Source organism: Spinacia oleracea, chromosome 2 (assembly GCF_020520425.1).
Source record: "Spinacia oleracea cultivar Varoflay chromosome 2, BTI_SOV_V1, whole genome shotgun sequence".
In the NCBI taxonomy this organism is placed as follows: domain Eukaryota; kingdom Viridiplantae; phylum Streptophyta; class Magnoliopsida; order Caryophyllales; family Amaranthaceae; genus Spinacia; species Spinacia oleracea.
The window spans coordinates 29,651,114-29,672,333 of NC_079488.1; positions in this window are offsets into that span (position 1 = coordinate 29,651,114).

The following is a 21,220-nucleotide window of genomic DNA, read 5'->3' on the forward strand; positions in this document are numbered from 1 at the left end:
CCTCTCTGGATATGATCCCGTACAACTAGTCCCTCAAGAGTAGAGCTGACCTTTTAAGTCAGGTCTGCTCTTCTGTCCTTGATCTGGATATGACCCCGTACAACTAGTCCCTCAAGAGTAGAGCTGACCTTTTAAGTCAGGTCTGCTCTTCTGTCCTTGATCTGGATATGACCCCGTACAACTAGTCCCTCAAGAGTAGAGTTGACCTTTTAAGTCAGGTCTGCTCTTCTGTCCTTGATCTGGACTCTTTGGGGCTGCAATGCTTGTTTTGTTGGTTTTTTGCTTTTGTCCTGGCTGTGTATTTTCTTCCTACCAGTCCCTCCAGAGTAGATCTATTTTTTTTTTTTTTTTTTTTTTTTTTTTTTTTTTTTTTTTTTTTTTTTTTTTTTTTGGGCGGGCTTTCTGAATGGTAAGAAATTTTGGGGATTTTAACCGGCTTTTCCTCGTGCCACGCGTTGCCCATCCGAAGAGTCAATTGGAATCGTCGCTCAATCTGGACCGTCCTTCATCATGATTAAGTTTGGTTGTATTGAGGTCTACACGTGTCCTTCATCCTGCTTGTGCAACTGTATCGTTGCTCGCATCCTAGCCGTTCTTCTTTGGCTTTTAAAGAGAAAAAAGTAACTTCCTTCCTTCTTCATCTTCATTTCTTACCTTCTCTCTCCTTGGTGTTTCTGAGAAAAACATTCGAGTGCTCTCATTTTCCGTTGCTTGTTATTTGCAAAAGTCTTCTCAAAATTCGATCTTTTGCACATTTTGTGTTTGCCGTCACTTTTCCGGTCGATTGCTAGTGTTCTTGTTGCTTGTGGCGGTCATTTGCCCCTCGTGTTTTCGTTTGCCATTTCGCGAAGGGAGGTTTTCGTTGCTGTGTTTCTTTTGATTCTAACTCTATCTTCTTTTTCCGGTAAGTTTCTATTTTTTGCTGTTTTTTCGATTCTTTTGCACGACTTTTGTTTGTTGTTCGCTTGATTTTAGTGTCTTTCTTTGGGGTTTCAATTTCTGGTATTTTTCGCCATTGTTAAGTCGTTTTTGAACTTCCGCCATTGTTGAGTAGTTTTTCCCCCTTTTTTTTTTTGTTATTTACTTTTGTGCCCTTTTCCCTTGTCCTGTGACTTTCAGTTCATAATGTCTGATGCATCTGATAGCCAAAACCTTAGTAGCTCGGGCGCTAAAAGCGTTTCCTCTGCTTCCTATGTTACCTCTTCTCCCTCCTCTGTCTCTTTATCTTCTGATGAGGAGACTCGGGCTTCTGCTGAGCACAGAACCAAATCAATGCATGATGTTTTGTCTCGCTCTGTGCCTGTTGTGATTCCTTTGTCCTCTGACGATGAATCCTCTGGGGAGGAGCCGCCCCCCCCAGATGCGGGTGATTCTGGGTGTCCTGACTCTACGGCCGACCTGTCCCCATCTTTACGTCAAACTCTTAGGGAGATGCGCCATGATTATCTGTCGCGGATAGTTAGGATAAATCCGCCGTCCAATGTCCCCCCAGGGCTTGATGTTCAGCCTCTGTCTGAACAGGCCTGGTTAGATGATTTTGAACAGCTTGCTGGAGCTAATGAGTCTGAACTGTCTTTGCGTGTTTACAGACGCCGGGAATCTATTTTTCGTTCTATGATGGCCAACCATGTCACTATTTCCGTGGGTGGGCAAGCTGGTGGGGAGGATATTTTGGCCCAGGTGAATGAGATGAGGCCTTTTCCCAACTACGTGGAAGAGAATGTCGTTCCTGGGGATTCGACACCCTACCTTTCTGAAGCCTCTGCTTTTGGTCCCTTACACGCGAAGCTGAACACTAAGTGGACTGATGATGCGCGAAAAGAGAATCACGCTGTTGTTGGTAAAGAGTTTTATGGTCTGCCTGATGGTTATCGACTCATCGTGCCAGACGATGATGCTCGGATTACTCATCCACCAGAGGGGTGCATAGGCGTTTATGCCTATAGTCTGGATTTTGGTCTGCGCTTTCCTCTGGATCCTACCCTGGTGAAGATTCTTCGTGCCTTCAACGTTTGCTTAGCTCAGCTCCATCCCTTCGCTGTTCGTACTTTGATCAGCTATATTTGGGTCTGCCGGTTTTTGGAGTTTCCTGAGACCCTTTCTCTCTGCAAGCGAGTCCATCATCTGCGCAACAGAGGTACTGGGAACAAGATTGGCTGGTTTTCCATCTATTGCAATCGTGGAAGATTGACCTGCCATGGGATGCCTACTGGCCAAAAGGAGTGGAAGGATAGGTTTTACTGGCTCGCTGTCCCTGCTGACTTTCCTGTTGCTCGGGGCTTTGTTAGACCTCGGACTCGGCTAGAGGGAGTCGAGATTTTGGATGGTGCTGTCTTGGAGGAGAGGGCTTTTGAGCATTTTTCATCTGAGCCCAAGTTTAATGCTGCTGGTAAAGAGGTTGGGCGGTTGCCTCGTGTTTGGCTTCCGCATTCAAGTTATGTTCTGCGGAATGACGTGCTGTCCGCTATGTTTCTTTGTTCTACTCACCCTCAAGGTTAGTTCTGTGTTACTTTTTCACTTCACGTTTTCTTTTCTCTTTGTGCGAGTTTTTTTTTTTTTTTTTTTTTTTTTTTTTTTTGCTTACTCCTTTTTTTTTTGTTTTAGGTCGTCAATTCTTGAATCTTGAGGAATTGGGTGTTCGGGCTGATGGCTCTTTCATCTGCGCTGCTCCCCCCGATCCTGCTGCGAATGGGTATCAAATTTTGGCTGACCAAATAGAGGGCAGCAGGAGAAGTTCTACACGCCGTTCTGGTCGGGGTGGCGGTTCTGGGATCGTTCCCCGAGTGTCTCGAGTGGTTTCCTCTACAAACACTGGTTCTGCGAGCACTCCTATTCGTCGAGGGCAGACCTCTCGCGGAGCTTCCCATCGTGGTGCTCTGTCAGGCTCTCGTCGTGACCGAGCCGATTTCGAGGCTGGGCTCGCAGCTCCGACAGAGGATGCAGGCCATGATTTTGGGGAGGTGGCTGGTGAGGTATGTGACCAGCCAGGTTGTTCGGGCTCTGCGTCGGAGCCTGTGGATATCGAAGCTGAGGAGCCACCTTTTGTTCAGCGTCCTGGGAAACAACCTAGGTTTGATAGCGGAGCTGAGCAACTTCGAGCCTCCCCTTCTGCGGCTGATCCCCATCGTAGCAACACTTCTGGTAGCTCTCTTCGACAGTTTTTGGAGCACGAGCTTCAAGGAAGTGATCTGGCTGCTGATGATCTTGACCTGCATATCACGGGTCGGCATAAGGAGTTTGTTGAGAAAGAATTTCTCGACATTCGTCCCCAGGCCGACCCCGAGCTGGCTGCTATCTTCTCTGGTCCTGCTGCTTTGGATCGTACTTTTGTCCCGCGCTGGGATGTGTCCGAGTCAGAAAGCTTATATGGGAACTACCCTGAGAAAGGCGGGACGCTTGCCCTGAGGATGTTAAGAGGTCTGCAGTTGCCCAGCGACCTGCCGAAAGAGCGTTTGTATACTCCTGGGGCGAATGCCTGCCAGAAGGTCATGGAGGTATACTTGGTTTACTTCTCTTCTCCTTTGGTACATTGGTTCGTTTCTTTTGTTATGCACCAACTTATAATGCTTGTCTCTTTTTCTGTGTTCTTAGTGTGGCAACGCTGTTGTTGACAGAAGTCTTCATAGTCTACCAGAAACGACTTGCTGCCAACGTTGCTCACATAGAGGCCCAAAAGAAGAGAATTGAGGAGCTCACTGCTGATCTGGAGTTATCTTCGACTTGTCTTACTTCGGCTAATGATCAATTGAAGCTTGTTACTGAAGAGCGTGATCAGCTGCAGGCTAGCTTTTCTCAGGCCCAAATTGATCTGGTCACCGGACAGCAGAAAATTGAGGCTCTCCAGCAAGACTTTCTCTCTGTTGAGCAGTCTCATGACAATGAGATGGCCCAACTGCAGAACTCCATCGAAGATCAGCTTGCGGCTGCCGTTCGCGACTTCCGTCGGTCAGATGAGCAGTATGCTCTGCGCACTCAGAGCTATGATGGCGGGTGGAAGGCTGCTTCGCTAATAGTGCAAGAGAAGCATCCTGATCTTGACTGGTCTCCAATCGAAGCTGCTTGGTTGGCTGGGCTCCATGTTGAGCTTTTGAGAAAGAAGAGGGAGGCCGAGCAAGCGTCTCTAGCTGCGGGCGGTGCGGTGCCAGAAGATGATGGGGTGCCTGATCATTGTGTTGAGAATGTTCACCCTGGGGAATTGCCTCTGTCTGATGCTGAAGATGATGTTGGGCAATAATGGCACAGGCGGCTGTCCCCATGTTCATCTTGCACTACCTCAGCCAATGCGTAGTTTATTTTCTGGTTGTTTTTGTCCTCCCTGCGTGGAGAGTAAGAATTTGTTTCTGGGATAATTTTTATCGTTTTTAGTTTTGATCAACAGTGGCCATTTTTGTAGGGCTGTACATTGCATAAGTTTTTGAGGTATAGCCGCCGGTCCCGTTGTTTGTTAACTCGTCGTGCTTATGTTGCCTTTTACCTTGTTGCTTTTTGCTTGCAAAATTTTTTTTTTATTGTTTTGTTTCCCCCATATTTCCATTTGGCCCACTTTGCATGCTTGATTGTCCTGGCTTTGGCCAGGGCAAAATTCAAAAAGTATTTCTATATTCGTCTCGACCTGTTTTGGACTGTGTATTGTTGAGTTGTCCTGGCTTTGGCCGGGACAAAAACTGAGAAGTGTTTTCGCATTTGCTTCAGCCTATTTTGGCTGTGCCTTATTGAATTGTCCTGGCTTTGGCCAGGACAAAACTCGAGAAGTGTTTTTGTATTTACTTCAGCCTTCTTTGGGCTGAGTATGATTGAATTGTCCTGGCTTTGGTCAGGACAAAGCTCACAAGGTATCTTCATATTTATTCCAGCCTACTTTGGCTGCGTATTATTGGATTGTCCTGGCTTTGGCCAGGACAAAGCTCAAAAAGTATCTTCATATTTATTCCAGCCTACTTTGGCTGCGTATTATTGAATTGTCCTGGCTTTGGCCAGGACAAAGCTCAAAAATTATCTTCATATTTATTCCAGCCTACTTTGGCTGCGTATTATTGAATTGTCCTGGCTTTGGCCAGGACAAAGCTCGAGAAACGTTTTTGCTTAAATCTCGTTGAGAAAAAACTTACCCAATAACTTGGTTGATCAGACCAAGTTATTCGTGGGTAGCGTTTCCCCCCTTTTTTTTTTTACGAGTTTTAGCCGTTCACCTTTTACCTTTCCAAGAGACCTGACGCACTTTCTTCTTATCGAAGGTAGCTGGGCCAATTTTTATTATGCTTGTAAGCGTGGAAAATTACAAAAGTGAAGAACTACTCTGGCTTCTATTGCCTTGTTATAGTATTAACTTCTTGTGTCTATACATAGTATTTCTTTAGCATGTTGGCATTCCAGCTATTCTTCAATTCTCTTCCTTCCATCGTCATTAGATGGTATGAGCCTGGGGCTACCTCTTTTGTGATCTGGTAAGGTCCTTCCCAATTGGCAGAGAATTTTCCTTCTGCCTTTCCCTTTCCAGTGGCAGCTGTTCTTCTGAGGACCAGATCCCCCACTTGCATAGGTCTGTGCTTTACCCTCTTGTTGTATGCCCTGCTCATTTTTTCTTTGTTTGCTGCCAACTTGAGTTCTGCTTGCAGCCTGACTTCTGGTAAGAGATCTAATGCTTCCCTCATACGCTGCTCATTAGTGCCTTCCTCATAGTACTGCACTCTAAAGCTAGGTAGACCTACTTCGACAGGCAGGACCGCCTCAGCCCCAAAAGCTAGTTTGTAAGGACTTTCTCCTGTTGCTTCTTTTTCAGTGGTCCTGTTGGACCATAAGATCTCTGGAATAAGGTCGGCCCATGCACCCTTAAAATCTTCTACCTTCTTTCGCAGTGCTCCCAGGATTTGTTTATTTGCTGCCTCTGCCTGACCATTGCTCTGGGGATGGCACACAGATGCGTATGCGAATTTTATTCTTAGTTCAGCGCAATAATCCTTTATAGGAGTGCAGTCGAACTGTGTTCCATGATCGAAGAACAAACTTTCTGGGATGCCGAACCTTGTCACAATGTTCTTCCAGATGAAATCCTTCATCCGCTTGGCTGTTATGCTTTTAGTGGGCTCTGCCTCGATCCACTTAGTAAAATAGTCAACTGCCACGATCAGGAATTTTCTTCCCCCGCTTGCTGCTGTGAATGGTCCCAGAATATCCATTCCCCACTGGGCGAATGGTATGGGGTTGATGATTGGCTGTAAGTCATTAGAGGGTTGGTTGATCACTGGGGCGAATTTCTGGCACTTGTCGCACTTTTTAACATATGCTTGAGAATCACTTACCATGGTTGGCCAATAATATCCTGCTCTGAGAGCTTTCAAGGCTAATGTCCTGCCGCCTATGTGGTTTCCACATATTCCCTCGTGTATTTCTTCAATGACTCGTTGTGACTCCTCTGCTGATATGCATCTCAGCAGAGGCAACGAAAACGATTTCTTGTACAGCTTACCCTGGTAAATGACGAACCAATGCTCGTTTCGTTTTACTTTTTTCTGCTCTTGCTCTGCTGTGGGAAGGCCCCTTCCCAGCTTGTATGAGACTATACTGTCATACCACTGTGGCTCAGTGTCAATGAAGTTGACTAAAGGCTTTTTGTCAATGCTCTTTTCTTCCTGGACCTCTACCATCACTGTTCTTTCCAAGTCCTGTAGCGTCGAACTTGCTAACTTGGATAGGGCGTCTGCTTGACTGTTCTCTGCCCTGGGAACCAGTTAAATCTCAAAGCTTTCTAGCTGGGCTACTGCTTCTTTCATCAAGGCCAAGTACCTCTGCATAGACGGTTCTCTGGCTTCATATTCGCCTCTATATTGGCTGGCCACCAGCTGTGAATCGGTTTTGAGCACTATTTTCTTAGCATCTGCTGCTTTGCACATCTGGATTCCTGCGATTGCCGCCTCATACTCTGCTTCGTTATTTGAAGCTTTGAATTTAAATTTTATAGCATATTCGAAAATGTTGCCTTCTGGTGACACCATTATGATACCTGCGCCCGACCCTGTGACTGCGGCGGAGCCGTCTACTGAGATCTGCCAAGTCCCCAATGGTTCTTCCTCCTCCTCGTATGATGCCTCTGCAATGAAATCTGCCAGTGCCTGTGCTTTTATGGCGGTTCTGGGTTTGTACTCGATGTCATATTCTGAGAGTTCCACTGCCCATTTCAGGAGTCTACCAGAGGTATCTAGCCTCTGCAATGACTTCTCTAAAGGCTGATTAGTCAACACTTGCACTTTATGCGCGTCAAAGTATGGTTTCAATTTCCTGGCAGCTATCATGATGGCGAAGGCCATTTTTTCAATCAGGGGGTACCTCTGTTCTGCTGGGTTGAGGATGTGGCTGACAAAGTAGACTGGCTGCTGGATTTTATCCTTCTCGACTACCAGAGCTGCTGCTACAGTTTTCTTGGAGGCAGAGATGTATAGCTGTAATATGTCCCCCACTTCTGGTCTGGCTATGGTTGGGAGGCTTTTCAAATGGTTCTTCACCTCCTTGAATGCTTTCTCTTGCTCCTCTCCCCACTTAAATGTTTTGTTTCCTTTTAGCACCTGGAAAAAGGGGAGAGACTTGTCTGCGGACTTGCTGATGAACCTGGTGAGTGCTGCCATTTTCCCAGTCAACCTCTGGATGTCTCGTATGTTTTTTGGTTCTGGTAGGTTGAGTATGGCCTCTACTTTTTCTGGGTTGGCATCAATTCCTCTTTGACTGACCAGGAATCCCAAAAACTTTCCAGACTTAACACCGAACACGCATTTTTTTGGGTTTAATTTCATACCAAATTGCCTCAATGTTGCAAAAGTTTCCTTCAGATCCTTAATGTGATCACCCTCCTTTTTGCTCTTGACTATGGAATCATCTACATACACCTCCACGTTTCGGCCTTTTTGTCCTGCAAATATTTTGTCTACCAGTTTCTGGTATGTGGCCCCTGCGTTCTTTAGACCAAATGGCATAGCCCTGTAGTTGTAAACTCCAGCGTCTGTGATGAAGGCGGCTTTTTTCCGGTCTGATTCTAACAAACTGATCTGGTGATAGCCCGAAAAGGCATCCATGAAACTCAGCAGGGCATGCCCGCTGGTGGAATCCACCAGTTGATCTATTCTGGGTAACGGGTAGCAATCCTTCGGACAAGCCCTGTTTAGGTCTGTAAAGTCTACGCACATCCTCCATTGACCATTTTCTTTCTTTACCATCACAACGTTAGCCAACCATTCCGGGTAATCACACTCTTCTATGAATTTGGCTGCTAATAGTTTGCTGATTTCTTCCTGGATGGCTACATTCTTCTCTGTCGAAAAAGCTCTCTTCTTCTGTTTCACCGGTCTGACTTCTCTATTAACATTCAACCTGTGGACCATGACGTTGGGATCAATCCCTGGCATTTCGTCGGCAGAGAAGGCAAATATGTCCGCGTGCTCTCGCAACAGATCGATGATATTTACCCTCAGGGAAAGGTCTATATCTGTGCCAATTCGGACTGTTCTGTCCTCTACTCCTTCCTCCAGCTCTATCTCTTCTGTTTCTTCTGCTGGGGCTGGTTTTAACAGTCCTTCTTCACGATGCTCAAAATTCTCCATGTCCAGTAGTGCGTCTTTTTTACGCTCTGCTCTCTTTCTCTTTCTGGACAAGGGAATGTCTGCCTCTGCCAGGGGCGGGGGTCTGGGTGGCTGTTTCAGGGCTGTGTGGTAGCATCTCTTAGCCTGCTCTTGGTTTCCCCTGACCTTAGCTGATCTGTTATCATTCGTTGTGTACATCATGGTGAGGTGATAAGTAGACACCACTGCTCCTGCATCATGAATAAATGGTCTGCCCAGAATGGCATTGTATGCTGCGGGTACCTTGACTATCATGAAATCAACCATGACATCCTTGATATCTTTCCCCTGCCCAATTTGGACAGGTAAGCTAACTATTCCTTCTGGTATCACCGTTGCTCCTGTGAAACCAATTACTGGGTAGCTAACTGGCTTTACGTGCTTCTCTTCAATCTGCAGCTCTTGGAAAGCTGGCCAGAATAGAATGTTTGCAGAGCTTCCTCCGTCTATCAGGATTCGATGGATTTTTCTGTTAGCCACATCCAGAGCTAACACCATTGGGTCATCATGGGGATAAATTATGCCCTTGCAATCATCTTCAGTAAAAGTGCACTGTGGGATTTTTGGAGGAGCAGGCCATTTTCCTGAGTTGTGGTAATTAACCTGGTGTTTGAATTCGTTCACACTGGCCTTAGCACCGCTGGCTGTAGTACCAGCGTAGACTGGTCCTCCTGTTATGACCAGTATATCATTCGACCTCTTCTGCTCTGCTGGGTGGTTCTGTTTTTGCTCTGTCTTCCTATTATCAAATCGACCCTCATCATCCCTGTTTTCGTAGGTCCTGCTGTATGAGCTCTTTGCCTTAAATTGTGTTAGGTACCCCCTTCGGATCAGGTCCTCAATGTTATCTTTCAAGTGAGTGCATTCCTCTGTGAGATGACCATGATCCTTGTGAAAATCACAGTACTTCTTCGTGTCCCTGTATTTGTTGTACATTTTCGGTGGTCTCTGCCATTTCTCATCCTCCTTGCTGATAGCAAAAATCTGGGTTCTGGATGCAACTAGAGGAGTGTATTCATTGAATTTGCCTCGCTTTTCAGTTTTGAACTCACTACCCCTTCCTCTGACCTGCCCGTGCCAATCTTTTCTGGGCTGCTGATTTTCCCTTTTGTCTGGGTATTCTTTTTTGTATGGCTCTTTTCTGCTCTGACTACCGTAATTGTTCTCACTTGCTACATATCGTCGTGAGGTTGCTCTGCCAATCTCTTCACTTTTTATGAATTCATTTGCCTTCCCCAGTACCTCTGCCAGGGTTGTGAATGACTTTCTGCCCAGATAACTCTTGAATTCTCCATCCCGCAGACCAGTCATCATAGCCAGGACTGCTACCTCTTGCTGTAACTTGGGTATATTCGATGCCTCCATATTGAATCTGGATATGTACTCCCTCAGAGATTCCTGAGGTCCTTGGATGACTGACATCAGCTCCCCTGTCATCCTTTCTCTGGCAATGTTTGCCACATATTGGGTGCGAAACAAGATGGCTAACTGCCGGAAAGAGGTTATGGTGCCCTTGGGTATTTTACCGAACCAGCTCTGTGCCATCCCCTCCAGAGTGGAAGGGAAAACCTTACACCACATAGAGTCTGTGTTGGTATATAGCATCATGTGTCCTCCAAAGGCAGAGAGGTGATTCGTTGGGTCTGACTTTCCGGAATATTTGCAGGTGGGCATTTTTATCTTTTCCATTTTTTCCGAGAGTATCTCATCACAGAAAGGGGAATTATCAGGTTTAACTATTGCTCGGGTGGGATTTGGCATACCTGATCCGGAGTGGTGCCTCTGGCTGGGTGCTTGTTCAGTTCTCGCTCTGGGTTGAGCTCTGCTAGGCGTGATACTTTCTGCCTCATATTCTTGGCTGTCAGCCCCTTCCATCTCCTGCTGCAGATTCCTCCTCCAGACGTTCGGACTGTTTTGGGGTCTGGGACGTTTCCTCCTCTGCTCAACCTCAACCTCTGGGGCTGTCCTCATGACCTGGGCTTGCGGTGTTGTCTGGGTAAGGAAGGTCAGGACTTCTATGGCTGTGCGCATCTGGTCGGGTGAGAACTGTGCCCCCAACCGTGCTAGTGAGGCACTGGTTGGAACTGGGATGCCCTGGCCCTGGCTGGGGGTTGCCATAGCTCTGGGTTGTGGTGTCTCTCTTGGCGGACCAAGACTCTGAGGCATGCCGAACAAAGGTACGTTTGTGATTCTCTGGTTGTTTCTAGAGGTGGGTGGTTCTATTTGCTGGATTATTGGTTCGCTTGACTCAGTCATTTTGTGGGAGGGTAGGTCTTTTAGAGGCAAGGTCTGGGAAGTCCCCTCCTTCTAGCGCCACTTGTTCCGGAGTATGGAACTGGGAGGACGTTCCGGAGTGCCTTGGCCCTGTCAAGCAGAGCAAACGTGAGCTAACCTCGGGGGTTTAACCGAGGAAACCCCCTCCGATGCCTAAGTCAGCAAATAGGTAAGAAGTCTTTAGAGAGGGAATATAGAGAGAAGGTGGAGCAAGTACCGTGTGTAAGAATCTGTCCCATCATGAATGATGTGGGTGCTATTTATAGGCGTACTATTCTGTACTTTGGCCTACTCAGATGCCGCCACGTGTATGACGGCGATGTACTTTATTCCTTGTCGTTGTCGTTTAGCCTGCAGGTCCCTTCTTGGACTGATGCAGCTTTGCCTAGCTCTGCTCTGTGTCTTTACACGTGATCTGGGGAGGTTTGATCTGCCTGGGCTGCATATACTTGGCTTGGGGTTTAGAGTCTTTCTTTGACTTGGGTGTGCCCTGGGTGTCAGGGTTTGCTCTGTCATTTATGTTCTGCCCTCTCTGGATATGATCCCGTACAAGCTCCAAAACCGTGTATTAGGATAAGATCAACATCAAAAATCATACTCTACATAAACCAACACCAATTAATCAACTCTAATAAAAATATTTGCGGGTTTGTTTTATTCATATAAATGCATCATCAATTAGATAGAATAATATACCATCTAATGCCCATCTTAAAGCATCCAAATTCACATCTTCAAAACTTGAACTGGTTTTTCCAAAATTGCTTATACAACTAAATCCCAAAGAAACTACATTTTCCAAAATATTAAAATCATTATGAAATTACCATCAATTTATGAAAAAAAGGGCAGAAACCTCATAAAAATCCAGGGAGGTGGTTCACTATGTCACCTCTCTTTACATTGCTATTACTTTTGGATTTCATTGTCTATAAATTGATACAGAGGAATTGTCAATGCCATGCTATAAATCAGAGAATAGGTCAGGCAAAATCTCTACAAAGTAGATGCACTAGTACAAAAATAGGAATAAGAAACGTTGAATATAAAGCGGTCAAGTGTGATAAGCGTTTCACGGGATTATATAGAGTGGTTATTTGTGTTGACAGTTTCATGTGAAAAAGAATATAGAGCGCCAAGGAGACTTAACTGTTATATATATTTTATCCTGAAAAATAAAAAAAAGATGCTAATAACATATAGAGCAGTCACGTGCTACTGTGTGCTACCGTGTAGTATATACCAATTAAAAAAAAAGTAATAACATATAGAGAAGTCACGTGCTAGTGTGTAGTATATGCCAATTAAAAAATTTTAAAAAAGTAACTAACCAATATTTGGGAAATTAGGCGGCATATCTAAAAAACTCAAAATTGAGAACTCTGTCTCTCGCAAAACTCTGCAAAACCTTATTAATTAGTCTTATCTACTCCTTATTACTCACAAACTGCAATCACCGTTAATTCACCACCACCGCCGACCCCAAGCTGCGCCGACCCCAAACTGCGCCACCACCACTGCCGTCGAGATTGTACGGCAACCGCAAGCAACGTTCTACCCCTTTGAATTTCGAGGTTAGCATTTTGTTCTACTAATTTATCCTTTCAATATTATTAATTATCAGATTGTAATGCCTAACTATGAAATTCTTGTTGTAATTCGTATTAGAATAGATTTTCAATGTATTTGAAAGAAATAAGAAAAATTTGATATTACGTTGAAAGAAAAAATTGAAAGAAACAAATTGTGTTAGCATTTTCTGATATTTGTGGGTTCTGTTACTGGCATTATGCTGGGTTGGTGACAGACTGATAGTGCTGGAGTTCTGGCATTACGTTATTTTTTCTTATTTTAATCTCCTGTTTAATCTGCCTAATGAATGTTTAATCTCCTTCCTAATGAATGTTTAATCTCCTTCCTAAATTATCATGCTCAAGTGTTTAATCTGCCTAATAAATATTTAATCTCCTTCCTAATGAATGTTTAATCCGCCTTATATGCATTTAAACAAATTCTGAAAGATTTGGTATAATTATGGCTTGATTCATACCTTAAATTATCGTACCTTGTTTCATACCTTAAACTATTTGAACTTTTTTTTTAACATTTGAGTATGTCTGAACTTATTATAAAGGGGGTTCATGTTCGATAAGGACCCAATGCCCTTAATTGCATTTTATATGGTATTTACAATTATGTGTTTTATTTTTACGGAACTTGCTAGTTTGTAGAAATGGATCGAAGTTGGATAACAACAACAAAATTGGGGGACCCAAAATACAAAGCTAGAGTTATGGAATTTCTCAAATTTTCTTTGGATAATAATAGTGAAGGTCGTGATAGGTTGCCTTGTCCTTGTTATATGTGTCACAATCTTATGCATCACAAAGTTGACGAAATACTCAACCATTTGAGTAAATGGGAATTTGATATACTCATTGGTATCGTCATGGTGAAAAAAGGGAAGAAACTTCTGCCCATCAAGGCGATAATACGGATGAAGGTGGTACCTTGGAGGAAATGATGGATCAACTTCATGAAATAGTTGATAATGATCCTCAGGTGATAGAGGAATTGTTGACTGATTCTGAACTGCCCTTATTCAAAGAGAGTAAGTACACAAAACTATCGACTATAGTTAAGCTTTACAATGTGAAGGTGGGTCATAGTGTGACGGATCAGTGTTTTACGGCTTTCCTTAAGGTGTTTAAAGACACACTTCCACCCGAAAATGTTTTGCCTAGCCGTACATATAAGGTAAAAAAGATGTTGTGCACAACAGACTTGAATTACGAAAAAAATCATGCTTGTCCTAACGATTGCATACTGTATCAAGTTGAATTTGAAGCTTTAAAGAATTTCCCTGAGTGCAATGACTCGAGGTACAAGAAAAAGGAAGGAGTTTCGACTAAGGTTTTGTGGTACTTTCTAATAATACAAAGGTTCAAACGAATGTATGCATATGCAGGAGATGTAGAGAAGTTGACATGGCATAAATTTGGTCGGAAAAAAAATGATGGGTTACTAAGACATCCAGCTGATTCTCCGCAATGGAAATTTATTGATGGAAAGTTCGATGATTTTGGTAAAAAAGAAAGAAACCTACGCCTTGGATTGTCTACTGATGGTATGAATCCATATAGTTCCCTTAGTAGCACCTATAGTATTTGGCCGGTCATGTTGGTGACTTACAACTTACCTCCTTCCTTATGTATGAAAAGAAAGTATATTATCCTGTCAATTCTTATATCTGGGCCAAAACATCCAGAAAACGACATTGATGTGTACTTGGCACCTCTTATTGACGATTTAAAGTTATTGTGGGAAAAAGGGGTTGAAGTGTTTGATGGAAGTCGGAATGAAATGTTCAATTTAAGAGCCATGTTATTCTGCACTATGCAAGATTATCCAGCATATAGTAATCTTTCTGGTTATAATGTGAAAGGAGAATGTGTGTGTCCTATATGTGAAGATGGTAATTGGAAGGGAAGGTGGGTAAAAGCATCGGGAAAACAAGTCTACTTTGATCATCGTCTATTTCTTCCTCATGATCATCCGTACCGCAAACTAAAAAAGGCTTTTAATGGGGAACAAAATTTGAAAGTCCTCCAAAAGTCTTTACTAGCCAAGAAGTGTTTGAAAAAGTAAAAGACATTAAAATTACATTTGGCAAGTTGAAGAAAAATAAAGTTGCCCTTCCTACACAGGGATACAAGAAGTGTTCCGGTTTTTGGCATCTTCCTTATTGGAGATTTCTATTTGTTAGGCATTCTTTAGATGTGATGCATATCGAAAAGAATGTATTTGATAGTCTGATTAGCACGTTATTGAATATTCCTAAGAAGACAAAAGACGGTCCTAAGGCTCGGGCTGACTTAAAGGAATTGAATATTAGAAAGGAGCTACATGAAGGAAATAGTGCCCTTGTTCCAAGTATGCATTTAATATTAAGTCTAATAAATGCGGTTCAGTATTAATTAACAAGTTAAAAATTCATTGAGATCAAGTGAGCTGAATGCCTGGCTAGAGGCCGCTTCAGTTCAAGTGGAATTAATGATATTAATCCACACCTTACTCTTGACTGAACCCGTAGGGTCACACAAATGATACGTAAACAGATCAAGTATTTAATGGCATTAAATACTCCATCTATGGATATTCGGAATCGACGGATCTTGGTTTCAGTGGGAGCTGAGATCGTCACAAGCAAGAAATGAATACTCCGGAAAACGATGATATTGCCGGAAACGGGAATATGGATCGTATCGGAAATATAAATATTATCCAAGTCGTAGATGTTGCCGGAAACGGAAACATGGTACATATCGGAAAATATTATCGGAAATGGAAATATTGCCGGAATCGGAAATATTGCCGGAAACGGAAATATTGTCAGAATCGGAAATATTATCGGAATCGAAAAATAATTCCGGAAACGGAAATATTAAATATTTGTTCGAAACGCAAATTAATTCCGGAATCGAAAATATTAAATATTGTTCGTATCGGAAATAAATTCCGAAATCGGGAATTTAATCGGAAGCGTATCGTACGAATTTGCATCCATGTTGCCATTTTCAAAACACGATGCTCTATAGCTCGTCCTTGCCAATGGTTAACTCCAAGGGAATCTTGCTTGATCCTTTGCCAGTGTTTATGCGTGTAGCATCAATATTTAGCATATCTTTATTTCCTTGGATCAAGAACTATTCCTATGTACCTTTTCAAGTACCATAAGTATTCTTGATCTCAATCTAGTTGATCTTTACTTAGATCAATAGAGATTGGTATATGTTCGTCATGCCTAGAGTAATACGATACGTTTTTGGCGATCCTCATATTATATCATACATGATAAATTCTTTTGCAGAATAATTCCAATTGAATTCTATTCATGTAACTTTAGCTCATCTAGTTTCAGTAGATACTAAATCCAGCTAAATTCTTTGACATATAACATAGGTTAAGAATCTTACTCAGATCCTTTGATGTTTAACTTAGTAAATGCTTATACATAGTTCAAACATTCTTTACTTAGATTTATTCACATGGGTCGAATATCTCCAATGGAGTATTTCGTGTTTGATTTAGTAAATGCTATTACTTAATCCAAAACAATAATATAAGATCTTTGTAAATAGATCTTAATACCCAGTATGTACTAAGTTCCGCCATGGTCCATCATTGATGAATAATCTCAAATCTAAGTCATTAGCATTTGAATGTTATTTCTCAATAGAGAGATATGTGTGTGATACACATAGGACCAATTAAGTTTTACGTACTCCCACTAAACTTCTTATATGTCTATAAGAATCCTGTACATTTTATGAAACTAAAATACTTATTAGCTTCACTAAAATACTTATTAGCTTCACTAAAATACTTATTAGCTTCACTAAAATACAATTCCAATTCCCAATTGCTTGCTTAAATCTGTACTTAGATTTTATAAGCTAGCTTTCCTTTTTCAAGCATTTATTTGGATCCACAAATCCTATGACATACCATGTACATAGTTTATTCCAACATTTGATTGAGGAATACGTTTTTGTTATCCAATTGCTATATGTACCAATATGCAATCATTGCTTGAATTATAGACTTGAGCATTACGATTATGCATGAGGTTTCAACACAATCCACACCGTGAATTTGCTTGTAACCTTTTAGCAACTAATCTAGCTTTGTGTTGTGAACACAATTTCATGTTTGATGGTTTTTATCCTTAAAACAAACTTGCAACCAATAGGTGTGAAACTATTCTTGCAAATCAACAAAATTTCAATTTTGTCATCAAAACATTGAGTACGTTTTATGGCCTCTAACCATTTAAAACATTTGAGTCTATATATGGCCTCTAACCATTTTAGGGAATCTGGGTTTCGTCATAGCTTTCTTACAAGTCACAAACTCATTAATCTACATGATAATAGTTTGACTGTAAGTTGTAGGTTTCTTCACTATCTAATAGAGGAATCGCATAGCTTCGGTGACCTGAACTTTATGCCTACTTCGGTATAGAACATCAAACAATAGAATATAAATAGCCACTTGAAAGTCCTTTGAATAATCTGTTCTCCTTGAAGCACTTGTAAAGTCTTCTAAGAGATGTCTATTCTTTAAAGCCACTTCTAAAGTCCTTAAAGAATAAGTTCGGATTTTCTGAAGCACTTCGAAAAGCCTCCGGAATGTCCGTTTATGTTTGTTGTTCGCCTCGAAGACTTTCGAGGTCTATTTTCTCCCACTTGTCATTTTGGAAACGAATCTCCAAAAGGACATTATTTCGAGCAAACAAACATTATGTTCTCAAAAATTCGTGGTAGAAACAATACCCTTGTGTCTCATTTGAATAAATCACAATGAAACATATATCTATACTTGGGCCTTAGTTTGTCGAATGACAAACACTAAGCTCCCACTGAGTTTTGCAACTCTCTAGATATATTTTATGAAAAGTTATTCTGAAATTACTTTTCAATAGCTTTGACGAATTTGGTTTAGTTTGGTGGTAGTTGAGCATTTTGTTTTAGAAATTATAGGAAAAGTCCTTATGATTCATCATTAATCGAATCAAGTACTAATTGACTTCGATTATTCCAACTAAGATATGCCATATCTTATGGACCTAGATTGTGAAATTACAACACACAACCATTGATGATCATATTTGGTCTCAAGTAATCATCAACATGATCTAACCTAGATCTTTATGATTTCTTGCCAAGTGGATTTTATGCTTCTGAATCTTTGAACTAGCCAAACAGATTCAACTTATATCACATTTGAGTAAATAAACCTATATTCACTCAAATCCATGTGAAATAATAAAGTCATAAAATCTTTCTTTAGCTTTGAACTCTATTGTCTAGGCGTTCTAACAATGGTTCATATCTTTTGTTACTTTCAACAAGTAAGACTAGTTGTCTTAAAATGATCTAGAAATCAATCAACTTTCAAAAGTCCATCAAAATAGAGCTTTTGAATGTTAACTTGTTGATATGGTCTAAGCAACAATGCCAAAGATTAGCGGAACTCAAATCAAGGGGTTGATTTGAACCTAGTAAAGTTCTTTAAAGAGTTGTTTGTTTTAATCAAGCATATTGACTCAACCTGTAATTGACCATTTCATTCAAATAAACAAACAAACATTGTTTTTGTTTTTCTTGAATGTGAGTCTTTCTGTGTTTGAAAACAGAAATTTAGGTATGTTGATTATGGAACAAAATAGCCATTAAGTTCCAGCCTTTGAAAGGACTTAAAACAAACTAGATGACCCTACAACTAATGTAGCATTGCCATGCTTCATTTCCCACTTGTAGGTCATTAGTGTATCCTAGCTTCCATTTTTTGAGTTATTACCGAAGTAAGAACCTCAAGCGGTATATGATACCAAGGAAGTTTGATTGCTAGGTCACTTCTCTTTAAACATAAACTTATAGGTAGAAACGGAATCGTAAATTCCTTTCATTTGTTCCTCGTTTTCCTATTTCTTGTACCCTTTCTTATAGTCTTAAGAATTGAATTCTTTAGTGTTGACTTTTATACTTTGTTAGACATGTCCAATGTCACCCCAACAAGGTTCTTACCATTTAATTTATGTGGAATATTAAGTTTCAACTAGATGATCTTACCAGAAGCTTCTAAAGTTCTCTAAGCATCGATCTATTCGAATGTCTAGGGACTAGACTCATTCGAGAATTAAATGGACAAAGATATTAGGTTGTTGACCATTGGTAAAGCTGAGCGTATTAAACTCAATGCTTTATGATCTCAAAACTACAGTGTATTTTGAATTCACAAGCACCAATTGGTTTGCCATTCGACTTTGATGTTCGAAAACAACCATAAAAGTCGCTATAAGAAACGTACATTTTAAATTGCTCACTTTCTCTCATTTCCGTGAATCGTTCTTAGATTCACTACCAATCGAGGAAATTTACTGTTACCTTTCTAAAAGGATTTATTGCAGTGCAAGATATTTAATTATAAACAATAATTAAAACATACATTGAAGCATGCAAAGTCTAAACATTTATCATGAATAATAACTTGAAAATGAAAGCAATCATGCAATTTAAACAAGTAATTAGCATTTTATTCGAATTATGTGTTCCGGCAGGTGTGAATAAAATGATTCCAAGACCCTAAAACCATTGAAGAATTAAGCACAGTTTGTCGACTCAATTCTAAAACATTTTAGGTAAGCAAAAGCCTTTTGCTAATAGTCTAGAAACTATTCTTGGTTGATAGGTACGTCTAAGAACTTATTAGGTAAACCTATCGATTTTGCCACGACATAAAAGGACTCCTTACTTATATCGTTGAGTTTCACCAAAACTAACATGTACTCACAATTATTTGTGTACCTTGCCCCTTTAGGACCAATAAGTAACACCTCGCTGAGCGAAAACTATTACTAGATTGATGTAAAGGATATCCAAGCAAGTGTATATTTTGGCATGGCACCTTATAACTCAATTTTTAAGTTTGGAACATAAGGCTCTTACTATGTTGGTTAGATTTTAAGTGAACTAAAATCCTTAATCATGCAACATAATCAAGCTTTTGATCTCATGCATTTTAAGACATATTTAAAAGCAATAAATAACTTAAAACATGCATAAGATAAATGTGATCTAGTATGGCCCGACTTCATCTTGAAGCTTTAACTTCAAAGTCCGTCTTGAGAATCTCCGTGGGAGGCACCATTTTCTTCAAATAGAATAAGCTATAATTAAAACTAATTACAACTATTTGATGGTACGCAGACCATATTTGAATTGAAAAACAACTTTGGTACTTTAGACCAATTACATTCAAATAAATGGTACGCAGACCATATTTTCTATCCTATTTGGGCAATACTAGTCACTTCATAACCTGCAAAACAGTACATATACAATATATACCATTCACCCATTCATTATCATGAATGGCCCACATAGCTGGTTAGTAAAACACATTATGCATCACATAAACATTTGCAGCAATTAATCAAGGGCACCAATAATCTACAAATTATTCAGTCCTTATTAATTCTAATCAAGCTGTTTTAACCTTAAGGATTTGTAGACCTAATCAAGAGTTTATGACTAAAAGGGGCTCCCACTTAAACCAATAAATTCATATGCTTTACTAATTTTAAACATAAAAATGTATTTCTAGTCTAACCGGAAACATACAAATTTAATTAAAATTTAAAGCTCATATAAATTTATAATTGAATCCAAAAGTTTAATTTAATTTCAGTCGTATTTAAATTAATTCATGATTTTAATTTTAGTAAAATAATTAGAATAAATAAAATTTATTATAATTACAATATTCAAAATTAAAATGCAAGAAAATAATTTAAATTATCAATTTTAAAATTAATTAAAATTACGTAAACTGAAAATTTCAAATTAAAAATTTCAAAACGATCTAATCGCAACGCAACAATCCCACGCATCGCTGGCCATGTGCGCGCAGCCCATGCGCTGCCTCGCATCACTGCTGCTCACCATCGCAAGGCATCACGCATGGTGCTCGCTGCGCGCGCCAGCGCTCGACGCACGAGCATGCTGCCGCAGCCCATCGCTGGGCGCAGCGCTCGTCGCACGTCGCAACACGCACCCGCACGCCATCGCTGGGCGCAGTGCTCGTCGCACGCACAACAAGCACTCGCACGCCATCGCTGGGCGCAGCGCTCGTCGTACGCACAACAAGCACTCGCACGCCATCGCTGGGCGCAGCGCTCGTCGCACGCACAACAGCGCTCGCTGCGCGCGAGCGATCGATGCTTGGCGCAGCACTCGTGGCACGCGAGCTTACGCTCGCTGCGCACGAGTCTCCGCACGCTTGCGCGAGGCGGTGCGCGCTGTGGCGCAGCTCGCTTGCTGCCCACACGCGACTGCTCGTGCCTTGCGCTCGCCCTCGCCCATTCGCCCATTGCACACAACCCACGACACAAGGCAGGGCTGCTGCCTTGTGCTCGTGCACCATGGCCTTGCTCATTGCATTCGTACCGCTTGGGCGACGAGCTCCCTTGCTCGTCGTCACATGCCCGCACTATACAACACCCCTTAAGGGTAACACGTAGCGTCCATTGCTTTGTGCGTGCAAGTTATATGAGTGAATCGCATAAAAAATTTAAAATTTATATTCAAAATTACTGACAAATTAATAAATAATATTAATTTCATAATTTCAGGGCGAAAAATCGAAAATTTATTATTCAATTGATTTCCGATTAACATGGATTCAAGTCTAGGTCATAAAAATTTAAAATTTAACATAAATTTACAATTTTTATGGTGGTTTTTAATCATAGGTATCTAATTAAATTATAACTAATT